The sequence below is a fragment of the Symphalangus syndactylus genome, chromosome 17 (assembly GCF_028878055.3).
Source record: "Symphalangus syndactylus isolate Jambi chromosome 17, NHGRI_mSymSyn1-v2.1_pri, whole genome shotgun sequence".
Classification (NCBI taxonomy): Eukaryota; Metazoa; Chordata; class Mammalia; order Primates; family Hylobatidae; genus Symphalangus; species Symphalangus syndactylus.
Window position 1 is genome coordinate 89311460 of NC_072439.2, and position 18763 is coordinate 89330222.

The following is an 18763-nucleotide window of genomic DNA, read 5'->3' on the forward strand; positions in this document are numbered from 1 at the left end:
CTGTCCTCAGAATGCTACAGGGTACAGCCCATTTAAGCTCCTGTATAGATGCTCCTTTTTATTAGGCCCCAGTCTCATTCGACACCAGACCAACTTAGACTGTGCCCCAAAAAAACATGTCATCCCTACTATCTTCTGTCTAGTCATACTCCTATTCACCGTTCTCAACTACTCATACATGCCCTGCTCTTGTTTACACTGCTGGCTTACACTGTTTCTCCAAGCCATCACAGCTGATATCTCCTGGTGCTATCCCCAAACTGCCACTCTAAACTCTTGAAGTAAATAAATAATCTTTGCTGGCAGGACTATGCTGACTCTCCTTAGGCACTCTCTAATCAGATGTCCTAGGTCCTCCCAATTCTTAGACCTTTTATACCTGTTTTTCTCCTTTTCTTATTCCATTTAGTTTCTCAATTCATCCAAAACCATATCTAGGCCATCATCAATCATTCTATATGACAAATGTTTCTTCTAACATCCCTACAATATCACCCCTTACCACAAGACCTCCCTTCAGCTTAATCTCTTGCACTCTAAGTTCCCACGCCACCCCTAATCCCACTAGAAGCAGCCCTGAGAAACATCACCCATTCTCTCTCCATACCACCCCCCAAAAATTTTTGCCACCCCAACACTTCAACACTATTTCGTTTTATTTTTCTTGTTAATATAAGAAGGCATGAATGTCAGGCCTCTGAGCCCAAGCCAAGCATCGCATCCCCTGTGACTTGCACGTATACATCCAGATGGCCTGAAGTAACTGAAGATCCACAAAAGAAGTAAAAATAGCCTTAACTGATGACATTCCACCATTGTGATTTGTTTCTGCCCCACCCGAACTGATCAATGTACTTTGTAATCTCCCCCACCCTTAAGAAGGTTCTTTGTAATTCTCCCCACCCTTGAGAATGTACTTTGTGAGATCCACCCCTGCCCACAAAACATTGCTCTTAACTTCACTGCCTATCCCAAAACCTATAAGAACTAATGATAATCCGCCACCCTTCGCTGACTCTCTTTTTGGACTCAGCCTGCCTGCACCCAGGTGAAATAAACAGCCATGTTGCTCACACAAAGCCTGTTTGGTGGTCTCTTCACACAGACACGCATGAAAAAGCTCACACAATGATAAGGGATTCATCCCTAGGTCTGTTCAACTGAAAAGTGGGTGCTTTTCTAAAACCCGGCAGATAGGAACAAGGACTGAGCCCATCATTGGTCCTTTTGCCCCATTGCAGAAACAGAGCCCTTCGGAAGAGTCATATGTTAAAAGGTGAAAAGAATGGTGGTTAAAATGTGAAAATGCACTGCCTTGAAATTCATTTGGTGTTCCCACTCTTATTCTTGAAGAAAGTATTCCCTGGTGACAAATTCTTTAAAGAATTTTTCTCAACTCCATTCTGCGGTGTGGAGTAATTGTATGTCATCAAAAGCCTAGGAATAGTCAAGATTGCAAAATTCTTGCTGTGCTCTTGGCAAAATCATTACTCACCAGCCAATGTTTAGAAATCAAAACGCTCCCCTTAAGTGCCATTAAACACAAATATTTATCAACGCTGCACCAGAATGTTAGGCTGACGAAGGTTGGATGTTTGTGGGTGTGCTTGCGTGTGCATAATTAGATTCAGGTTTTCAACAAGAACTTCAGCTGGCTTACTGAAGTTTATGGCCTTCAGACACCCACCTACAGGCAAATGGGAGGTTTTTGCTTATTTATATCTTAGAGAAATGTTAAAATTCTCAGAAGTATGCCCAAAGAAAGCCAGGGGAATTTGTTTCACTGCTTTTTACAGGCATCGTGAAAGGTACTGCGTATGGTAAAACAAATACCAAGACTGTCAGGAGAGATGAAAATGGACATCAAAAGCTAAATAATGATTCAGGATAGGAAATATGGATGGATAAATCATCATTAAAAACTTCTACTATAGTTTGAAGAAAATGAGGCTTTCAATCTCTGTCTTCAATTTTCCCTATAGGTGGCTTCTAGAGTTAGTATCTACTAAAACAGGTTAGCACATGGCTTACTTAGGTCAAGATCCCTAGAAGCAAAATCTCAGATGGGATTCTCATTCTGGGGATTTACTGAGGGGAGTGCACTTGGGAGAAGGAAAGTAAAAGAAGCAGAATAAGACAGAGGGGAAAATCTCAGTCAGAGCCAATCCCACAGGAGCACAAGTCACCGACAGTCAGTCCCACCCTGAGGCAAGGGAAGTAGCCCTTTGCACAACGGTCGTTGGCTGAGGACTGTCCTGGAAAGGCTCCCATTTTTCAGAGAAGTGATGCAGGCCTGACTGGTCAACACTCACAGCACCTGGGAACGGGTACACAAATACTAAAGGGGCCTGAGTGTGGCACCAGCAGCATCCACCATGGTACATGTGACTTTCCTTATGAAACTTTTATTTCATTCTGCAGAATAAGGTGCAAACTTTTCATCATGGAATCTGACACCTTCTGTGTTCTAGCCTTAACTTCATGGCTCTGAAACAGATTTTCTAAAAATCTAAGACTACTTAATGTATTTGTGCAAATATCTATGTGTATATGGAGCATACCATCAGAGAGGAATCAGGGGACATCCACCCCTCCTTCTACCAATAGCTTCTCTGCCCTCAGAAGAAAGTCAATTTCTGAGCCTGCCTTTCTATCGGTCCCAGACTAGCCCTCCAGCCTTGTCTCCTATCACCTTTTTCCACACAGCTCAACCTTTGATAGTGCAATAAACTGTTAGTTATTTCTCAAAGATGCTGTGTTCTTTCACCTCTCCCAGACTTTATGACACTTAGGATCAATAAGAGATAGACTAGTACAGAAAACCAAAATCCATTCCAACCTTTCCTTAATGTGACCAGCATTATTGTCTGAAAGTACACTTTTAATGTTCTGGAACCATTTTTAAAAACCTCTCACGGTCTCTGTAAAGCAAGGCCGAAATCCCTGGCGTGGAATGTCCTTTGCCTGTTTTTCTGCCTTCATTCTCCAGTTCAAACGGCACCTCTACTACGGAGCCCTCTCTGACCCACCCAAGCCTTTCTATCCCTTCACAGCCCTGCATTACCTTTTCCTAGCACTGCCATTATTCTGCAGTATAGAATGGTCTGTTGTGTAGGCATCTACCTCCACCATCAGATTGTGAGGTTCCTGACGGCAATACCTTTCATAGCACCTAGCACCTCACTGGGTGCGAAGCAGGTGCCAGTGCAGGCATATTAAGTGGAAGAAAATAATGCATCTCTAAGGAATAGTCTCCAGGGAGAGTCCTCACAGACACTGCAGGACTTCCACAGGGAACTCATTTAAAGGACTTTTAGACTAACAATATAAACAATTACAACAGATGCTAAGATTTATGGGACACTTATTATACCAGAATCTGCATTTAACATTTTACATGAATTAACTGATTTTAATCTTATTAGGCAGGTACTAATTTTATTACCATTTTACAGAAGAGAAGACCATATCCTGGAAGGAAAATAAATCTCAGGACCCCAAAATCATGAAGCCAAAAGGAAAAGTCAAGCTGGGAACTGCATCAGGCAAACCTGCCTTCTATTTTAGTTCCAAAATAAGATAGTTACAAACATTGCTTTAAAAGCTACATATCTCCTTCACAGTTTGCCAACAGGCGATTTCTTGTGGGCCTCAAGACCTTCACCTTAAACCAATTCTGTTGAATTTCACCTTGGCTATGTAAATTGATAGCTTATCTTCACAGATGGAGTACAAAGGACAGACAGAATCAAGGTCATTCCTCTGCCCACCTGAGACAAATGCATATCCAATTGCTTCTTCTGCCCTATTGCTTATGTAAAAATGCAATTTCACTGAGTCAGACTAAGGCATAAGTGACTATTCCTCTACCCCCACTCACATGTGACTTGTGTTTTCAATGAAAGGCTATAAAAGACCCAAAAGAATGCAACTTTTTTGTCTCTTATCTACTTATTAGAAGCCCCCACTTCCAGTTGTCCTGCCTTTCTGGGCCGAACCAATGTATGTCTTACACATATTGACTGATGCCTCATGTCTCCTAAAATGTATAAAACCAAGCTGTGACCCAATCACCTTGGACACAGGACCTCCTGAGGCAGTGTCACCAGCATGTCATTAACCTTAGCAAAACAACTTTCTAAGTTAATTGAGACCAGCCTCAGATATTTTTGGGTTCATAATATCAGGGAGGTTATGTAACTTGTTCAAGATCACACAGCTAGCAAGTGGGAGACCAGGCATCAGAGCCACAATGCCTGTAATCACGAAGTAATTAAATGAAGGAAGATTACTCATGCTCCCCTATTTCTGAACCATCGACCTGAGGGGCAGCACCATGATGAAAAGCACAGTCACGGAACTTTTTGTGAGCGACAATTAAAGGCCCTGTGCCCATTCATTCCCTTTCTTTCAAAGGAAAATGGTTGGAATGGGAACAAAGAAAGTAGATTCTTAAAGTGTATTTTATGCCTATATATTTGTAAGTTGTTTTGTTTGTTTATTCAGAAAGGCTTTGAATTGGAGCTGGAAGGGTCCCTCTTTGAGTCACAGTTTCCTGATTAGTAAAATAGACTTTTTGCCTGTTCTATTTATTTCAGAATGCCTTTGCATGGATTCCCCACTCAGGTACAAGCTTCACAGAAGTGGAGATTTTACCCAACCTATTCATCACTCTTTCTTCATATTCCAACACAGTGCCAGACACATAATAGGCCTCGATAAACACTCATAGGCTGAATGAATAAAAAATGAGACACGAAGGGAATACAATGTTTCTTTCTCAAAGGGTGGTTCAAGGACCACTCACTCCAGGGTTATCTGGAGAGTTTGTTTAAAGTACAGATTCCTGGGCTAAAAGGGACTTCTTCACTCATTGATGTTTGAGAACTACTGATATAAATGTTATGTGAGTGTCTGCAAACTGTCCAATTTCACAATTTAATGAAATTAACTTCAAGTGAGGCTGTAATTATCATCTGATTCTGATAAAGAATGGAGAGGTAATCCTACTGTTTCTCTCCACTTTTCCTTTATTTACTTCCTCATTCTTTCATATTTTCCTTCCCTGTATTAGTCCATTCTCACATTGCTATAAAGAAATACTTGAGACTAGATAATTTATAAAGAAAAGAAATTTCATTACTTAAGGGTTCCAAAGGCTGTACAGGATGCAAATTGGCTTCTGCTTCTGGGGAGGCCTTAGGAAGCTTCCAATCATGGCAGAAGGCAAAGGAGGAGCCAACACTTCACATGGCCAGAGCAGGAGGAAGACAGAGAGAGGGTAGAGGCGCCACACAGTTTTAGACAATCAGATCTCATGAAAACTCTCTCATGAGAACAGCATCAAAGGGGGAAATTCACCCCCATGATCAAGTCACCTCCCACCAGACCCCACCTTCAGCATTGGGGGTTACAATTCGACATGAGATTTGGGTGGGAACACTGATCCAGACCATATTATTCTGCCCTTGGCCCCTCCTGAATCTCATGTCCTTCTCACATTTCAAAATATAATTATGCCTTCCCAACAGTCCCCAAAACCTTAACTCATTCCAGCATTAAATCAAAAGTCCAAAATCCAAAGTCTCATCTAAGGCAAGGCAAGTCCCTTCTGCCTATGAGCCCATAAAACAAGTTAGTTACTTACAAAATGAAAAGGGGATACAGGTATTGGGTAAATACTCCCATTCCAAAAGAGAGAAATCAGTGAAAAGAAAGGGGCTACAGGTCCCACACAAGTCCAAAACTCAGCAGAGAAGTTATTAAATCTTAAAGCTCCAAAATAATCTCCTTTGACTCCATATCCCACATCTGGGGCACACTGATGCAAGGGATGGGCTCCCAAGGCCTTGGGCAGCTCCACTCCTGTGGCTTTTCAGGGTTCAGTCCCTGCAGCTCCTCTCAAATAACAGGTTATTTGAAATAACCAAAGTGCAAGCAATAGTCTTTGAGATCACTGAAGTTACCATTTTAATTGGGGAATTGAGTGCCTGTGACTTTTCCAGGTACAGGATGCAAGCTACTGGTAGATCTCTCATTCCAGGGTCTACAGGATGGTGATCCCCTTCTCACCACTCTGCTAGGCAGTGCCCCAGTGGGGACTCTGTGTGGAGGCTTCAACCTCACATTTCCCCTCTGCACTACCCTGGTAGAGGTCCTCCACAAGGGCTCTACCCATGCAGCAGTCCTCCTCTTGGACATCCAGGCTATTCCATACATTCTCTGAAATCTAGGCAGAGGCTCCCAAGCCTCAAGTCTTGCACTCTGAGCAAGCTTACCACCACACAGAAGCTGCCAAGGTTTCCAGCCTGCACCCTCTGAAGAAGCAGCCCAAGCTGTACCTGGGCCCCTTTGAGCTGCAGCTGGAGCTGGAGTGGCTGGGATGTAGGGAGCAGTGCACTGAGGCTGCACGGGGCAGTGGGGCCCTGGGTTTAGTCCATGAAACCTTTCTTCCCTCCCAGGCTTCTGAGCCTGTGATGGGAGGGGCTGCTGCAAAGGTCTTCGAAATGTCTTTGGGGCCTTTTCCCCGTTGTATTGGATATTAGCACTTGGTTCCTTACTTATGCAAATTTCCTCAGCCTGCTTGAATTCCCTTCCTGAAAATGGGCTTTTCTTTCTACCACATGGCCAGGCTGCAAATTTTCCAAACTTTTATGCTCTACTTCCCTTTTAAATATAAGTTCAAGTTTTAGGTCATTTCTTTGCTCACATATACAAGCAATTGGTTGTTAGAAGCAGCCAGGTCACATCTTGAATGTTTTGCTGCTTAGAAATTTCTTCTGCCAGATATCCTAAGTAATCACTCTCAAGTTCAAAGTTCCACAGATCCCTACAGCACAGGCCCAATGCAGCCAGGCTTTGTGCTAAAGCAGAGCAAAAGTGACCTTTCATCTAATTCCCAATAAGTTCCTCTTCTCCATCTGAGACCTCCTCATGCTGGACTTCATTGTCCATATCACTATCAGCATTTTGGTCATAACCATTCAACATGTCTCTAAGAAGTTTCAAACTTTCCCACATCTTCCTGTCTTCAAGAGCCCTCGAAACTCTTCCAATCTCTGCACATTACCCAGTTCCAAAGTTGCTTCCATATTTTCAGATTTTTTTTTTTTTTTTTTTTTTGAGACAAGATCTCTCTCTGCCACCCAGGCTGGAGTGCAGTGGCACGATCTCAGCTCACTGCAACCCCCACCTCCCAGGCTCAAGATTCTTCCACCTCAGCCTCAAGATTCTTCCACCTCAGCCTCCAGAGTAGCTGGGACTACAGGAACATGCCACCATACCTGGCTAATTTTTTTGTTGTTGTTCTTGAGATGGGGTTTTGCCAAGTTGCCCAGGCTGGTCTGAAACTCTTGAGTTCAGGTGATCTGCCCACCTCAGCCTCCCAAAATGCTGGGATTATAGGTGTGAGCCACTGTGCCTGGCCTGAGGTATATTTATAGCAATGCCCCACTCCTTGGTATCAATTTTCTGTATTAATCCATCCTCACACTGCTATAAAGAAATACCTGAGACTGGGTAATTAATAAAGAAAAGAGGTTTCATTGCCTCAGTGTCCCAAAGGCTGTACAGAAAGCATAGTGGCTTCTGCTTCTGGGGAGGCTTCAGGAAGCTTCCAATCATGGCAGAAGGCAAATGGGGGAGCCAGCACTTCACATGGACAGAGCAAGAGGAAGAGAGAGAAAGGGCAGAGGTGCTACACACTTTTAAACAATCAGATCTTCTGAAAACACAATTACAAAAACAGCACCAAAGGAGAAATATGCCCCCATTATCTAATCACCTCCCACCAGACCCCACCTCCAGCACTGGGGATTATAATTTGACATGAGATTTGGGCAGCAACACAGATCCAAGCCATATTACTCCCCTTTCTTCTCCTCCTCCATGGTTATTTATATTTTCTGGCTTTGGGCAAGGCCCAGGAGAACATCCATAAATGCTATCCTCTCTCTTGCCCCCAAGGATATCACAGTCCAACAGAAAAGAGGACAGAGTAATTTATATTTTGATATAATAAGTTCTACAGCAGATATAAGCTAGGACATCACTTCTCCAAATTATCAGAGTGAAGAAGGTGGTTGCCACTTCGTATTGGGCTTCTTTACCTTAAGTGCCATCCTTGAAATGTTGAAGAACAAAGGAACCAAAGAGAAGAAATAATTTTAATCTTAAAGGTTTGGTTACTCTTTTCTTTAATAGTGTTCTTCTAATTCATGAATACCTTGCTTTTTTCCAGTTTAGAAATTCAATACCCTTCTCTTCCCAGAACCTGCTTCCTTGGGTCAATAATTCTTCCATCCAGACTATGTCAACTTTACTTATTTGCTTTTTATTTGTGCCCAGCTTATGCACATGGTAGACTTGTAAATATTGGTGAGCAAACACATTTTAGATTGTAGTAAATACTAATGAGCAAGAATATGCCTTGAAACTCCTTCTACATGATACTATTCTTGCCTTTGTTTGTTCTTATTTTGAGTGGATTTTTACCATCTCAATTTCAGGTACACAAACAATATCTGATTCTTTTTCTGTGGACTAAATTCTGATTACTCAAACACTTACTGTTTAGCAAAGTTGGGGATAAAGGTTTATTTATTGAGTTGGTGTCATGAGCTAAGCACATTATATTTATTGCTCAATTCAATCTTACAATATACTCCAAGAAGGAGATACTATTATCCCCATTTACAGAAGAAGAACTGAGAGTTCAATTCCACAGCCAGTTAACGTAATGGTACCCAGGCTTTTTTGATGACAATTACCAAACACTTTTTCCTTATACCACTTTGCCTCCTGCAAATATATGGTCTACGAAGCAAAAAAATATGATATTTGCACACGTATCTACTGTATTACTATACTCTTCTCTTTCAGCATTTTGCCTCTCTCTCTTAATACTCATTTCTGTATCTCTACAAGGTGTAACACAGAGCCATAAATATAGTAGCTTTTGGGAAAATAGATATTAATAACTGGTGAATTATTGAATAAAAGGAATCAAATAACAGAAGTACAAGCAATAGTCTTTGGGATCACTAAAGTAATCATTTTAGTAGGGAAAGTAATCTGAGAAGGCTTCAAAGAGAAGGTGGCCTTTGGTGAGGAGGGTTTTCACAAGTAGCCAACGTTGGCAAAAAGCTTTCCAGGCAGAAAAGCATGTGAGAAAAGAAAAGAAGTAGATAGAGCCTAGTAGGTTGGAGAAAATGAGGTTAAGTGTATGTGAATGTTAAGGTATACTAAGAAAATTGATAGGAGATATAATGTGAGAAAGACTGAGACCAGTTAGTCAGGGGACTTCAGATGTTTAGACCCAACCTTAGCAACAGTGAGAAACCACAGGCTGTGCTTGAGGGAAATAGATATAACCCAGACTGTGCAGAAGGGGCAGGCATTATCTTAAGATTTTTGAAAACAAGCCTCAGAATTTATTCTGGACACTGATATATAGCCAAAAATTCTAACAGTCAGCTTTTAGTTTCAGCTAAAGAAAATGACATGAGTTGACACAAGTCAAGGCAAAATAAAACATTTTCCAAAAGGTTATCACATTCCTTTCTCCCTAGCTGAATGAATCCCTGTGAATTTGTGAGCTCATTCTGAAGAGCTCCGGAGGGCCTTGTCAGGAAGGTGTTGTATAAACCATTTTGCCTCAGTGTTATATTCCAGAGGACATGTTTATGAGAAAGACACCTCACCTGGTGGGTGATGTTTTTCAACAGATTTCAAGGGGCCCAGAAGTCAATATAACAATACAGGGCTCACTTCTCACATCCCCTTGCCAGGTAGCTGATGGTAGGTGAGTCTCTGATTATCAGGCCCTCGGAGCATTACTATGCCCCTCTGCTCTCTGAGCTCCTTTTGCGGGTGGAAGATGAGAGAGCAGCAGAAGGGTCTGTCTGTAGGGAATGATCATTGTCAGATTCTTCCTCAGACCTCTGTCCTTTTCTTGGGCAGTGGGCACCAGCCAAGCCAGACCTTTGAAATCCACCAGCATGTGGTCTGTCAGTTTCCTGTCATGGAGGAGAACAAAAGGAGCACTAACTCAGAGATCCCTGGGCAGAAACCCATTGTGCTGGTGACAATATGAAGTCAGGAGAAACATCACATCAGATGAGGGCTGCAAAGCACAGGGGACTCTGAGCCAATCTGACACCTTTGGTTTTCTTTCCAAGTCTGCCCATTGGCCACTTCATATCCCATAGAGATCCGGAGTCCTCGGGCTCTTTCCTCCCCCCAAGTATTCAAACCTGCTCCCTGATCTCTCACTGACACTGGAGTGTTAACAGCTAAAATGAATGCCCCCTAACCTGCCCACTTACCCCACACACTGGCACTTGCAGGCATTTCATGACTGAGAGTGATTCACTGAACTATATGAATTTAGGCAATGTCTTAGTCCATTTGTGCTGCTCTAACAAAATGTCCAAGACTAGGTAAGTTATAAACAACATAAATTTATTTCTCACTGTTCTAGAGGCTGGGAAGTCCAAGATCAAGATTCTGTGTCTGGTGAGAGCCACTCTCTGCTTCCACGATGGCATCTTGTTGCTGTGTCTTCACATGGCAAAAGGGAAGAAGGATCTAGCTAGTTCTCAGCAGCCTTTTTATCAGTACTTAATTTCACTGATGAAGATGAGGCTCTCATATCCAGTCATCTCCTAAAGGCCTCACCTCTTAATAATATTGCCTTGGAGATTAGGTTTCAACATTAATTTTGGAGGGGACAGTAATATTTACATTATAGTGGCAAATTGTTTGGATTCTCTATGGCTTCATTTTCTCATACTGAGATGGAAATGATACCTTCTTCTCCATTTTACTATGTGGAAGTACCACATAGCTGGAAATGCTACTGTGCACATAACCTCACCTATGAGCAAGGCTCATCCATCCCAGAAGCCCTCCCACCTTGTCATCTTCCAGGCAGCACTTGAGTAGTTTCCATGCCTCTTAGCAGAGATCATTTCATTGGCCTGCCCATGAATTTTCTGTGGTCTTCCATCACTTACTGAATAAAGGCCATGCTTCTTATTTGAATATGCCGACTCCTACACAAATTGATCCCAATCTACTTTTACTTCTTATCTCTTGGTGATGAACATTAGACAATATCTGTTGATCATCTGCTATGGGTCAGGCTCTATTCTAAGTATTTTACCTGCATTAATTCATCATTCCTCATAAATATTAGTTAAGTAGGATTAGCATTCCCATTTTACAGATGTAGAAAATGAGTTTAAAAAGTGATTTGTCTAAGAATCTCATAGGTATTAAGTGATAAAGCTGAGGTTCAAACTGAAGTCAAGTCTTTTGTCCAGGTGCCGGCATTTTTCCTAGATATGCTCTGGGTTTGAACCACACTATGCAAAACACCATGCTTCAAATATGCACATTCTGTTTGTCACCAACACTATGCCTTTATTTTGCTATTACCTTCCCCTGGCATGCCCTCACCTTATTCTACACTCATCTAGATCTCACTCATCCTTTAAGGCTTGACCTGGGCGTGACTTCTTTCAGGAAGCCACTTTTCCTTATCTCACTGAGAATGACTTGTCCCCACACCAACTCTCTGCTTTTTGGCTTTGTGTGCCCTTTTGCTTCTCAGGTGTTATTGTTACTTATATGTTTGTCTGGGTACTCTATTAGGCGGCAAGCCCTTTGAGGACAAGGACAAGTCTTATCTGTCCTCATGCCTCCTAAAGTATACAGGACAGCGTTGTGAACTCGCAGTCCCTTATAGCACAGTGCGAGCCAATTTCCAATTGCTCTCATGTTGATGTAGACTTTAATCTTCACAGCAGGCACAAGGGCAGCCAGGAAGGGGGAATTCCACTACCATTTTACAGATGAGGGATCTAAAACTCAGAGGGAGAGGAGATTACCAGCCATATAGATAACTGCAGGGACAAGTTGGACAAGATGTTTCTATTGCTAGCCTCTGATCTTTCTCCTCCCCCAGTGTTTGGCCCTTTACCTCTTCCATGCATGCAGTGAGTGTTTGTTGACATTTTTCAGGAGCCATATAATGTGGTATAAAGAGTTAGATAATAACAACAGCTAACATTTGCTGAGCTCTTAGTGTGTGTCAGGTACTGTTCTGAAAGGCAGATCATTTAGTCTAAGCAACAACCCTGTAAGGTGATAACCATTATTATCACTAGCTGTTAAGGAAAACCACAGCCAGACAGAAGACAGAAGTTAAGGCAGTGAAGATAGATTTTATCCCAAAGACTATTGCAGTAGAGGAAGAGAGACTCCAGTGTAGAACTGGGCTCAATTCCAAATCCAATCAGAACATGTGGGAATTTATAGGCAAAGAGGAATGTGTAGTGGGGCATTGGTAGAAAAATTAGTAGAGGAGACATAAAGTCTGGGGAGATTTGGGCTGAATCAACCTAACAGAATTCTTGCTGAAGGCAGGCCAGGGTGATTCGATATCACCTGGGGATAGTGGGGATACGGAGCTTGGTCAGCTATCAGATATTGAGTGTGGGGAGCTCTCCCTAAACTGACTTAGCAGGATTCTTGCTAAAAGTACACGGTACAAGGAAATACCTGCAAAAGCCTTGTTGGAAAGAGGATTCAGGGGAGCCTGACTAAAGTCTGAATAAGCAAAAAACCTTTGTCACAGCCCCATTTTATTCATGAGACTAGAAATCACAGAGAGGTTTAGTAATGTTCCCAGAGTCACAGACACAGCAACAAGATGCCATCTTGGAAGCAGAGAGTGGCTCTCTCCAGACACAGAATCTTGATCTTGGGCTTCCCAGCCTCTAGAACAGTGAGAAATAAATTTATGTTGTTTATAAATTACCTAGTCTTGGACTAGGTTCTCCTCCATGACAGGAAACTGACAGACCACATGCTGGTGGATTTCAAAGGTCTGGCTTGGCTGATGCCCACTGCCCACTTCATAAGTAATGGAGCTGGGATTTGAATACAGAAAGTCTGACTTCAAGGCTCCCGCATATAGACATCAGGTTCTGCTGTCTCAAAAGGCAGTGGGTCTAGATTTTGATGCCTATGTGCTCTTGGACATGTCTGAGTCCCACAACTAATGCAGGATACCCCTTGCAAGGCCCTGCATGTAGTAGGCACTCGTTAAATGTTAGCTCTGAAAGTTACTGTGAAGCATCTACAAGAGCCCAGACTAGGCAAGAGCCTTCCATGGCAATGAAAAAGTTTGACAAATGGAAATTCATAATTAGCTATTTATTTCCAGCTCCCCTCTACCAAGTTCAGATAAAACATTAAGTGCCTCATTCCAGTCATGGAAAAGAAGTAGGCGAGAGTCAAGGTTTGACATTGGGTTTTAAAAGCTCTTAAATAATTACAGTGTTCAGAGTAAACAGCACCTTCATGCTTCATTAGGCAATGTGTATTATGGCTCCATTAACACACTGCAGAGCTTTTCCATTTCCCATTTTTTGAAACACGCTGAGAAGGGAGCTGAAGTCATCAGTGTTAATTGATAGCTAACAGAAAGAAACTTCCTAAAAGGGAAATGATTTTTAGGTCCTAATTTGATTAATTATTAAAGCTCCTGGTACCTATCTTGATGGGGTAACAGGAAAACAAGCTATTGTTAATATTTGCTCATGTGAAGACACAGCCTGTTTATAGCCTTCACATGCCTGAACCTTCTAGGGTTTGTTCATGAGTCTCCAGAGGTAAATAGGAAAGCAAGGAAGCTTTAGAGATAATTGAAAATAAAGTGCTGTTCTCACTTTCACTTCCCAGAAAATCCAGAGCATGTCTTAGGTGAGATAATTGAAGAGAAAGATCTCACTTTTGCCCCTAGACTATTACCTCTCAACTTGCCCTAATGCTTCGATAATCCACAATACTCACTACTTTTGTTCGTAGTAAAAGAAGCAGTCTTTAAATAATTGGGATGAGTGCTCATCTGAGCAAATATCACTTATTAACACCTTTATAGCCATAGATGCATATGTAGATGTAGAAGTAGATTGATAACAGAGGGATAGAGAGAGAGAGAGAGAGAGAGAGACAGACTGAAAGACAGGTAGATGTAGATTGATAACAGAGGGATAGAGAGAGAGAGATAGAGATAGGCAGACAGACACAGACATAGACATAGACATAAACCTAGGCCTAGGTATAGATTTGAATGTATGGATATTCTAACAAATATATGTAGGCTATTCTGAGTAGTGATTAAGGGTTGGACTCTGGGGCCAGATTCCTTGGTTCAGATACTGGGGGAATTATATATTAGCTGGGTGCCTTTGAACAATATATAATATCTAAACCTTCCATGCCTCAATTTCCTCATCTGTAAAATGGAGATTATAAAAACAATAACAACATGTGATTGTTGTGAGGTCAAAAGCGTGAATAAACGTAAAAATGCTTAAAACAGTTTCTGGCATTAATTAGTGCTTTGTTCATATTTTCTGTTGCTATGATCATTTTTTTTATGTGTGTGCCAGGCCCTGCTATGGGGCTTGGGCCCTAATTCAAGAGATTCTTCACCATGTGCTTTAAGGCATTTATTCGAATAACTACTACAATTTAGAAAACAATAAGAGCTTTAGAGAAGAACATCAATCAGAAATGCTGGATGAAGGTTCAGAGAGAATGAGGAAACTTTCCAGGAGAGAGAAAAAGAGATGCTTTATAGAAGAGATTAAGAGGACAGTCTGATCCTACAGGAAATAGTGTGAAGAAGTGCCTCGAGGAAGGAAGCATTGAAGGGTTTCTACCAAAAGCAGTAACACAGAGTACTACTTAATTAACCCGTGGAACTAAGCAGGCAGAGGAGCCAGTCAACTCTGGGGGGTAGGTGACGAAGTTTGAATGAGCCTACTTAAGTTTACAACAATAGATTGTGCCAGGAAGCACTCCACAAGACCACAAGGGATAAGAAAGCCATGGGCCACCAGGAGACCATCATATGATCATCAGCAGAAAGACAAAGCAGCCTGACTGCTAAAGGAAATGAGATCTTCCCCCAGCTCTTCCTTTCTCTAGTCTACTTGAGACCTTGGGCAATTCCCTGTCCTTTTCTGGATTGCATTTTCCTGAACTATAAAATGAGAGATTGGGGTTAATCTCCAATAACCCTCCCAGCTTTGGCATTCTAGGACTCTATAAAATTTTGCCAAGAGCTGGGGTACCCCCTTCTCTGCCCCCCATCACTCACTCCCACACCTTTCTTCCTTCTCCAATTCCTTACTTATATATAAGCAGACAGGATTCAAAGAAAAATTTAAAAATAACCCCAAAGCGAAAACGTTAGTAAAGGGTTACAGGTTTAAAAAGCAGAGGTAGAGATGGAAATCAGACTGGGCACTTCTGCAGACAGAATAGGAACAACTTTATGGCAAGGCCACCCTTTCAGAGCCTTCGTGACTTGGTAGTGAAGCTATTAAGTAGCTCAAACCACTCTTTTTAAATAAAGTGGTTCATTTGGACAAACACTTCAAACTAAGAGGCAATGTTACTGCAGCTAGAATTGGAGTGCTCTGCAAAGAATTAAGACAATTTCTCACTGTCCTTTATCCTCCCCACTTTATGCGAAGTTAAGTTATTTGAATTAGTGTTCATCCAATATCATGTTGAGTCTTTCTATTCCCCAAGTTTCTCAAGATTCTACAATGTCACTTCTATTGACATGATTAACTTCTTATTAACTTTAATGGAAGCTGTGGGCGTGAAGTCCATTTTGTTCTCAGGGACTTTTGCTTTTTGTTGGTAAATTCTGGAGCTTTATTTGACTCACCATTATAAATATACATTAGGTAATGACTACTAAGGACACTGGTTCTTGAACAAGATGGAACTTCTGCCTCCAACTCAATAAACTAATAGATGTTCAGGATATGAAGAATCACAAAGGTCACCGAGTCCTGCCATCAGTTAAAGCTTGAATCTCCTTTTCAACATCCTAACAAGTTCAGCCTCTGCTTGAACAGATCCAAAGGCTGGGAACTGACTTCTTTCAAGTGTTCATTGTGTGGCAAATATCCACACCCTTTTGCTTCCTCTCCTTTGAGTATGGTCCTGTTTGCATTCATGAATTCTGCTTAGCCGTGAACAGTGGTTTTCCCAAGGGCGCATCTTGAGATCGTCATTGACCTGCTCGGACCATGCCTAGTCTCAGAGACCAGTTCCTTAGAGAGTGCACCAGCAACTTAGGGAGGGACAGTATACAACCACAGACTGGCCCTTAATTGGCTCAGCAAAGTGCGATAATACTAGCTGTGATAAGCATAATAATCACCCTCTCACCAATAAAAGATATTATAAATCCTAATTCATAGGTACTCCAGGCCTGGAGTACAGATTCTCTCTCTCTTAGAAAGTACTAAACAATTATGAGGCAATGTTTCTTTTCTAGTTTTCCTTTATTAATTGCTTTAGCCAGTCACAAAAACATGTTTTACCTTGTGTTAATCAGGGTCACCACTCAACATATTTTCTTGATAGGACGAATTAGAAGTTTCCAGACACATATAATTATATTTGAAATAGATATCTTTGAGATATCTCAGAGGTATTTAGAAAAAGCTGTTGATTCACTGGCAACATTCAGAAGTCATCTTCAAGTGGGTTATTTTCTAAAAACATTTCATGTATGATGAATGTCATGCATTTGTGTTAAATTCCACGCCAGAGAATATTTCCTGACATTTTCCCCAAATCCTTGAGCTACACCCTGGTTGCCTCCTGTGGACACCTTATTTTTAGTACAGTTTTGAGATGTAAAAGACATCAGGGAGGAATCTCAGGGTCACCCTTAATTCATAACTCTCCTTAAGGTCTTACATTTAATTGCCATCTAATCCTGTCATTTGTTTCCCTCCAGAATGTCCATTGATTTATTCCCTCACTAGGTCAGCCTTCCAACTCTCACATGATTGAGATCCAATAATCGTATTAGCTCTCCCTGCTGCCAAGCCACCTTAAATCCAACCAATGAGTGCTAGGTTGGGCTTTGGAAGTGACCTATGTGCTCTGACATTTGCCTTGTCCCAGACAAGGCAACTTTAATACTTTAAGTTCTGGGATACATGTGCAGAATGTGCAGGTTTTTTACACAGGTATACACACGCTATGGTGGTTTGCTGCACCCATCAACCCATCATCTACATTAGGTATTTTTCCTAACGCTCTCCCTCACCTAGCTCCCAACCCCCTGACAGGCCCTGGTGTGTGACATTCCCCTCCCTGTGTCCATGTGTGCTCATTGTTCAACTCCCACTTATGAGTGAGAACATGTTTGGTTTTCTGTTCTTGTGTTAGTTTCCTGAGAATGATGGTTTCCAGCTTCATCCATGTCCCTGCAAAGGACATGAACTCATCCTTTTTTATGGCTGCATAGTATTCCATGGTGTATAGGAAGGCACTGACTTCTCTATTCATGATCCTTCAAGGGTTGCTACTTATTTATCCCATTAGTCCAACTTATCCAACTGGCATATAATCAGTCCTCCACCCAGCAAACTGTATTTTCCCAATTTTTTTTTTTTTTTTTTGCTTTTTTACCGACTATATCCAACAAGACATTTTCAGTTTGCCTGGGTTGTATCTCACTCCACACACCCAAATCTAATAGGAAGAAATGCCAAGGGGGTATGACTCTTACCTAATGAGGAGTAGATATAGACAAGTAATTCCTTGAGGCCAAACATAGCCGATTTGAGTCCAGGCTCTACCACAATCTCCCACTAAGCCTCACCTGTAAAGTACAGGTAATACTAATACGTATTCTACTCTCTGTTTCTATGAGTTAAATGTTTTCACACTTCACATATAAGTGGACTCATGCCAATTTTAAAAATTAATATCTATTTCATAAGGTTGTTTTAAGGATTAAATGAGAGAAAATGTGTTGTTCTTGTTAAATGTTCAATATTCTTTTAACTACATCATGGAGATTCTCAAATAAAGAAAAAACCCTTAGGATTCTGAAGCTTATAAAAGCAGCTGAGCCCAAAGTACCTCATAGATTTGGGAAATATTGATTCCTTACTGATTCCCCCAGTCATTAATATAATATCCCACTCTGCCTCTAATTTGATGCTAGAATAAATAGCACCCAAGGAAAAGTGGTGATCCTGTGAACTGAATGAGAACAAAGTAGGGAAGCTACTGAGTTTTACACTAACAAATTCACAGACTACTAAAGGGTCATTCTGATAGCAAAGTAAAAATCACTTTGGTGATAGTCTCACAATATGTCACCACATCGTGCATAAGAAAGATTATCTTATCCTAAAAATATGAATAGTTGGCTCTGCCACTAATTGTTGACCTCAGTTTCAAGATCTGTACATGAAAGATAGGAGACAAAGCCCTCTTATTCAGTAGGTTTTTCTATTTCAGCCTCTATTTCTATTTCTGATGCTTCAAGTACTGTAAGAGAGAGAGAGAGAGAGAGAAGGATTGAAAGAGGGAGAGGAAGAGAAAAGGAGACATAGGTTAGCTTAGAACTGAAAACTTGGTATAAAATTGAATTGAAGGCTCAAGTTTCTTTAACTGGGAAAGCAAACAACATTCCTGATGTGTAAAACAATCTTCCTGATCATCTTAGAGCTGCTCTAAGTAAGATATTCAACCATAATTTCTGTCCTGCATGACCGTCAACCTCAAAGTACACAGAAACCATACACTCTGAGGTCACCCCATGAAAGAAGGACTAGCTCCACAAGCCCCAAGCTGTCAGATCTATCTAAGACATCAAGCACCAGGCAGGCTCCCTGACTCCAACCTAGGCCAGTCTGCAAAG